Source organism: Salarias fasciatus, chromosome 12, assembly GCF_902148845.1.
Source record: "Salarias fasciatus chromosome 12, fSalaFa1.1, whole genome shotgun sequence".
NCBI classification, from domain to species: Eukaryota; Metazoa; Chordata; class Actinopteri; order Blenniiformes; family Blenniidae; genus Salarias; species Salarias fasciatus.
The window spans coordinates 1,931,329-1,939,163 of record NC_043756.1 but is presented as its reverse complement, the minus strand read 5'-3'; positions in this window follow the sequence as shown (position 1 = coordinate 1,939,163).

The window sequence follows — 7,835 nt, the reverse complement described above, 5'->3', positions numbered from 1 at the left end:
TGTAGCCGGAGCAGCAGGAGCTGTGCGGCGAGGAGTGCAGGCTGGCCAACAAAGCTCCTGAAGCCTTACTCCACCCCCCACCCCCGCCCGCCCCGCCCCCCTGCAGGCCTCGCTGTGTTTTTGGCAGTTACTACTGACCGTCGTGGACGTCATTGCCAATTTTTGTGAAAACTGGCACATATGGCAGCTGAAGTGCCATATGCCATACAGAATATTTTTTGGCCGTTTCCCCCATTTGTATAATCACTGGATCCGGTATAAAAGTGGCTCGTTATTAATTCATTCCTTCCCAGTTTCTTTTTTTTCCTCTTCCCCCTGTGTTTCCTTTACTTTTTTTTCTTTTTACATTTTCCGTCCTTCCTTCATTTTCCTCCCATGCTTTTTCTTTTCTCTCTTTTTTTTCCTTCCAGGTCTATTTGAAGCCTTTCAGGACAGAAAGCACCAGTTCATTTATTGGCCGTGTGGGATTACATGTGCCGTCCATCTTTGAGCCTGAGTCTGCTTCACCTGGAATGACGACGCTTAAAAACAATAACATTAATCTGATCTGAAGGAAAGAGAAGCAGGCAGGTCAGCATCAGCCTCACCGGAGGAAGCGTTCTCCTCTTCATCCCTCTGGGTCAGGAGTCCTTCAGTCGGTTTGCGTTTTGTGTTAATTAGTATATTTCTGAAGAGTGTTTATGAGAATACTTCTTCTTCTACCGTCTCACCTTTCTCTCCTCCTCCTCTTCCTTCTCATCCTTCTCATCGTCTTCCTCTTCCTCTTCCTCATCTGAACCGTGAGGTTTTTAGAAAGTGTCACCGCTCTTTGAGTTTCGAACCGGATTTCAAGTTTTTACTTTCAAAATAATAGAAACTGCAGATCAAGGATAAAAAGCGATAAATGATGAAATAATGAAAAAATAATCAAATAAATGATAAAATGACGAATGATTAAAAAAATGATAAATGGTAAAATTATAAGTGATAAAAATAATGAATGACATAATAGTGAATGATAAATGATAAAATTATGCATGATAAAATGAGAAATGAGAAAAAATGATGATGATAAAATGACGTATGATGAAATAATGAACAATAAATTGAGGAATGACAAGAAAAATTATAATTTATCAAATGATAAGTGATAAAATGACTGATAAATGACAAAAAATGACAAATGATGAAATGAAGAATGATGCAATGAATGATGAAACGACAAATGCCAAATAGATTTGATTGTTGTTTTGTTCACTTTGAGAGGATCAGCCGTCTGCCACAGCAGTAAATATTAAAATATCAAAAGGATGATTTTAGAAAACAGTCAACAAAAGAATTCGTGGATAACTTTAAAACTATAGCTTAACCTTTAACCTGTAACCTTTAACCTTTCTTTTTGTAATGTTACTTTAATGAAAGCATTATTTTCTCTCAGGTTTCACATTATTAAAACACCAGGATGGAAATAAATCCCTCAATAATCTGTTTGTTTTGCTGTTTCTTAACGTACATTATGGATACAGAAGCATGAAAACAGCTGTCATCAGTTCATCTTTCCATGATATATTTTATCAACATAACGGTTGAAGTGAACATGAAACAGCAGTCAAATAAAGTCTGTTTTCGATGAACATAACATAATAATAATGTAAACACCTCAGTGGCAGCTGTTGTCAGTCATGATTAGCCCTTTACTGCGTGAGCTTTCAGCTGATTTCCTTCTTTCTTCAAAACTGTCAGTTAGGGCTAGGGCTGAACGATATGGGCAAAATTTCATATCTCGATATCCATGCCAGATATCTCGATATCGATACGATATATTACAATGGATTCAGTGAAAGTTCAGCATTTTTCAGAAAAATAAAAACAAACAGGGCATGAAATTCGTCAAAATTTTAACAGGCCCTCCAAATATTTTCAGCAGGTCCTCAGAAAATTTTAACAGGTCCTTAGTTTTCAATTTTGTGAAATGCTGATCAAAAACAGGATCCAACAATAATTTTTTAATTAATTGTTGTATTTTGTTGTGCTTGTTTAGTTGTGTTTATATCTATCTGCTGCTCTGTGTCTGGGATGGTAGATCTTCTTATGCTATATGGCCCACCCTCAGTTGCAAATTTATAAAATGATTTTTATTTATTTTGTTGCAGGTATGCATGTTGCTAATTGCTGACTGAAGCAACCCAGCTTTGACAAGTTCCTTTGGTGGTGGCGGCACATTCACCCTAGAATCCAAACCAGCACAAACCACATTTCATATAATGTAGTTGCACCAAATTGAAACAAAGTATTTTAGCTGAGATCCTGCTGATGGCTGTGAATGTTAGTGTAGATTCTGATTCTATTCAGTTCTTAATCTGACCAGGTTTTGTCTCTGTATGTATCAGACCCTGAAGGACCTCTCTCACTGATGTTCATGGATGTCGTTCTGTATTTGCGTCCATGCCTGCAGCTGTGATTGCCTCATTCAGGGCTGGAGAACTGTAGTATCGCAGTAAATCAATAACTGTTTCGGCAGATTTGCATATTTACAGTTACTACTGTTTACACCCATTGCTGTCATTGTGTTCTGAATTATTTGTTGTTTGGAGTTCACAGCAGCGCCTGAATCAAGCAGTACCTCCTTCAGTCCAGCAGAGGGCGCATTGTGATCGTTAGATGCATGGTGCAGCGTGAAGCACAGAGAAGAAGAATGTGAAAATGGAATCCCAGAGTTACGAGGCGTGTTGGTTCTGATTGATTCATTAAAAGAGAAGCAACGCAATTTCATGATTAAAAAAAAGCCAACAGGCGGTAAGGACCGACTTATATGGCACCTAAACCGGCAGAGATTCCATCTCAGTTGGTCCCCGCCGCCTTTTTATAGGGAATTTCGCGCAAAAGGATGTAAAAAAAAAATGCATTTTTTTTTTATGAGAACTCACTGCCACTACCACCAAATTCGTTTCTGAAGATTCTGCTACCGCGCTCTCTTCAGCTCTCATGTTATTGTTTTGCTTACTCTCCACCGCGTGTAGCACGTGAGAGTGCGTCTCCGTCTCCCTCCTGCCTCCCTCTGATGTTTCTCATTGGCTGCCATCAGCTGTCAACCAGTAAAGGAGGTTTGTGGTTGGCTGGCCTGACCTGTGCACGGGCGAGCTGACATGCAGGGCAAGCAGGGGAAATCTTCATATCGTCGATTTTGAGAAACTAATGTCCTGAATGTTCATATCCCGATATGGATATGATAACGATATATCGTTCAGCCCTAGTTAGGGCTGCTCGATTTTGCCTAAAAATAAAATCCCGATTATTTTCTCTCAAACCCGATTTTTCGATTAAGATTACGACTTTTTGTAAAATAAGAAAAAATTTGAAAAAAGATGAATAAAGTACTTTGAATGTCTTTTATTGAACCTTATCTTCTCTGTTTGGATTCAATAAATCCACAGTCCAAAAGTTACAGTTACATTACTGAATGAATAGTGCAAAACTGTCAGTTATAAAATCCAAAGTGAGCAATCAGTCTCAAATATGCATCCTTATTGCCAGCAAACTTAATTCTGTTGCAAATAAACACAAGAATCCCCTGGGATTAAGAGCACCTTATCTTAACACACCTCAGGTCCCTGCTCTTACTTAAAACAAAAAATAAAATGAATAAAGTCTCTTTTTGTAAAAGAAAAATACCCTACAACGTAAAATAAATCCCAGTCAGTTAGTTTGTCAGCCAGTCAGTCGGTCAGTCAGTCAGGTGAGGTAGGAAGGCAGCTCAGGTAATATGCTGCAGTCACAGTCTCCCTCTGGTCTTACTTGAACAAAAATCAATGAACAGTGGAAACTCTGAGTTCACACCGAAGGTATTTGGCTCGACCTAACTGACGTAGCGGCCCACGGTGGAGCCGGGAGCCACAGTGTGAACACCTTTTTCACGTTGGGTTGACCTACCTTTGGGTGGAGCCGGGGCCGCTTCGAGGAGGAGGTCAGAGGTCGACCTAGATGCCCAAGTCGGTATGAACTCAGCCTGAAACTTCACTTCCCTGAGCAAATGTCACTTCTCCGGCAGCAGCCATGCTTGTTGTTGTGAGTTACCAGACGCTGAGCGAAGGCAGGAACGCACTTCCGTCATGAGACGGGCCGGAGAAACTACGGTGGCTTAGAGGCACCAAAAAGGACGCGTTCATGTGAGAAGCCGAAATCGTTCATGTACGATTTCAGCATTTTTAACATCGTCTTAACCCAAAAAGTCGGTTAAGATTCAAAATCGATTAATCTTGCAGCCTTACTGTCAGTTAATGATAAAACGTTAGGTTTGTAACTTTCGTCCTATGTCTTCCCTCCTGACCACCAGAGGGCGGTGCTGAAAGCACTGAATGACCAAAACCAGTGTAGTCCAGAGGGATCCGGAGGCCAGCCTCACTAGAGCCTCTGCAGAGCCGGGCCACGCCCAGCTGTTCAGCCGAGAGACGGGAGACGGCGGCACTGATGTCGTCAAGGGTCGTCCAATCAGGGTGGCCCAAGCTGTGGACACCGCTCTGGCGGAGTGGCGGCACACGCCCAGTGGTGGAGGACGGTTCACCACCTCATGAGAATGGTGAGAGCCTCCGTCAGGGCCTCCATAACAGAGCAAAGGCTGTTGGGAGGTAGGAATTCCCGTGACAGCATGAATATGGCGTCCCAGAACTCTGGCTGGGCACAAGCGTCCCGCCTGTCTCCAGGAGCGCCGTGGACAGCCGTCACGGACAGATGGGCTGAACGGACTGTAGACCTGAGCGCTCCTTTGAGAAAGGATGACGTTCGGCCTCAGAGTGGAACCCCGAACATCTGGAAGCCACCTCTGGCCTCATGGGCTGATAGACGACGAGTGTAACTCACCCGCGCGTTACCAAGGTAACGGTAGTCCGGGAGTCCGACGGTGGGTTCAGGGCCCTGGTACAGGACCGCAGGCTGGACAGACAGGTCACAGCCCACCTGACAGCTCGCCCAGGGGCCTGCAACCACCCGGCGGACCTGGCGCCGCCCTGGTGGTTGATGTGGAAGACGGCCGAGATGTTGACTGACGGTACCAGTCCATGCCTTCCCCTCAGTGACGGCCCAGAAACCTGCAGGGGGCCTGGTCCCAGAGGGGGGCCGCCGGCAGGGGGTCACAACCCTCCACTGCACCCCGTGAGCCTCCATGTGTGATAAGCTGAGAGAAGAACCTCACACACTGCTATAGACCCTCACACACACTGCTGTAGAATCTCACACACACTGCTGTAGAATCTCACACACACTCCTATAGAATCTCACACACACACCATTATAGAATCTCACACACACTGCTATAGACCCTCACACACACTGCTGTAGAATCTCACACACACTGCTATAGACCCTCACACACACTGCTGTAGAATCTCACACACACTGCTATAGACCCTCACACACACTGCTGTAGAATCTCACACACACTGCTATAGACCCTCACACACACTGCTATAGAATCTCACACACACACCATTATAGAATCTCACACACACTGCTATAGAATCTCACACACACTCCTATAGAATCTCACACACACTCCTATAGAATCTCACACACACCATTATAGAATCTCACACACACCATTATAGAATCTCACACACACTGCTATAGAAAATCACACACACTGCTATAGAATCTCACACACACCACTATAGAATCTCACACACACTGCTATAGAACCTCACACACACTGCTATAGTCTCTCACACACACTACTATACAATCTTACACACTCGGGCTGAACGATATGGGCAAAATTTCATGTCTCGGTATCCATGCCAGATATCTCGATATTGATACGATGTATTATAATGGATTCAGTGAAAGTTTAGCATTTTTCAGAAAAATAAAAACATCATAATACTAAAGGATGTAAAAAAAATGCAGTTTTATTCATGAGAACTCTCTGCCACCACCACCAAACTGGTTTGTGCAGATTCTGCCGCCGCCCTCTGCCATCAGCTGTCAACCAGTGAAGGAGGGTTGTGATTGGCTGGCCTGAGCTGTGCATGGAGCTGACAGGGCGAGCAGGGGAAGCTTGATATCGTTGATTCTGAGGAACTAATGTCCTGAATGTTCATATCCCGATATCGATATGATAAGGATATATCGTTCAGCCCTATCACACACACAACTATGGTCTCTCACACACACCACTATAGAATCTTTCACACACTAGTATAGTCTCTCACACACACTTCTATAGAATCCCACACACACTGCTGAGCCCTGACTGTAGTTGTGTTTATCGTCTGAATTCCTCCCGGAGGGGCCCTCATTCCGAAAACTGATACACACTTCATGACAGATAAACACAGAGTGTGTGTGTGTCATGATGTCTGTAACTCACTGTATTGATCTGTCTGTCTGTCAGTGTGTGTGTGCGTGCGTGTGTGCGTGTGGATGTGAGAACAGACACATCTGGGAGGAAACATTCCAGGATGTCGATGTTTAGTGAATGACTTGTATAACTGAGGAGAGGCTGAGCTGGAGGTGAGCTCCGTCTCTCAGGGTTTGGCCTCTCCTGCCTCCAGCAGCATGGAGCTTCTGGCTGAGCCTCATTTCTACAGAGATCCAGAGAAAGGTCCGCCTCTAACCTGAAGAGAGTTCCTCTGTTTTCATGAAGACGAGCCGCTCACAGCGTTCCCCTCCACCTCCGTCTCATCACGATTTCTACTGAATAATTCAGATTATTCAGATTAACATGTTGCTGGGATAAGGCATCTCCCTCACCCCCAGATTCTCCCCCTCCTCCCCCCGGGAGTCCCTGCCTCCCCCGCCGTGCAGTGTTTATTTGAAGCGTTTTGCATGAATTATTCAGGCGGAACGGATCTCCTCTTTGTTCCTGCTGGTTTGACATGCAGACGCTGTTACCTGGAGCTCGGCTCAGGTAGCACATCCTCGCCTCGGCCTCCACGTGTGGAGCATGAGGAGTCGTCTCGGCAGCAGCTGGTGGACGGAGCCTGCTCAGGTCTCTCGCACACACACACACACACACACACACACACACACACACACACACACACACACACACACACACACACAGTCCTCATTCACCAAAAACACTCTGCAGGTCTGGAACCCACAATCTACACATCCCAGAAAACACTCACAAGTGTCCATCAGGATGTCATCATACATTTTACATATAATAATGTTCTTCATACACATACACATATATATGTGTGTATATATATATATATATATATATATATATATATATATATATATATATAGTATTCATCTGAGATGTGTTCTGACTTTAAAACATTGAACCCTTTGATTTAGGTTACTGCACACACACACACACACACACACACACACACACACACGCACAGAATATCAGATTTAAATTCTCTAATTTGATGCCGATTTCCAGAATGTTGTCTGTAAGGAAATTAAAATCTGTCATTTTCATAATTACAGTACAGTAATTGTACACTCTTCCTCTAAATCCCTATTTGTTTTGACCACTTATTTCACACAGACACACGTTAATGGTGAGAGGATCTATTGAGGCCTGATTCTAACATTTGATTTAAAAAAATTATTTCAGAGTAAAGAGACATCATTTTATAAATTTGGAGATGAATAGAAATCTATAAATCCATATTTTTTTTTTTTAGATTTTTTTTATTTGAATCTCATTAATAATTATCATCAAACAGGAAAAATGAAATGTAATGGATTCATTCGATAACCCGTTACAGTCAGAGTGTTTTCTTCTGCTTCTCTCGACTAATGGGTCTTTTGAAGATTGTGTTTTCATAAAATGTGGAATTGAGAGCAATGTTCTTCACTGCTCTGGATTTTACTGTCATTATTATTATTATTGTTATTATTAT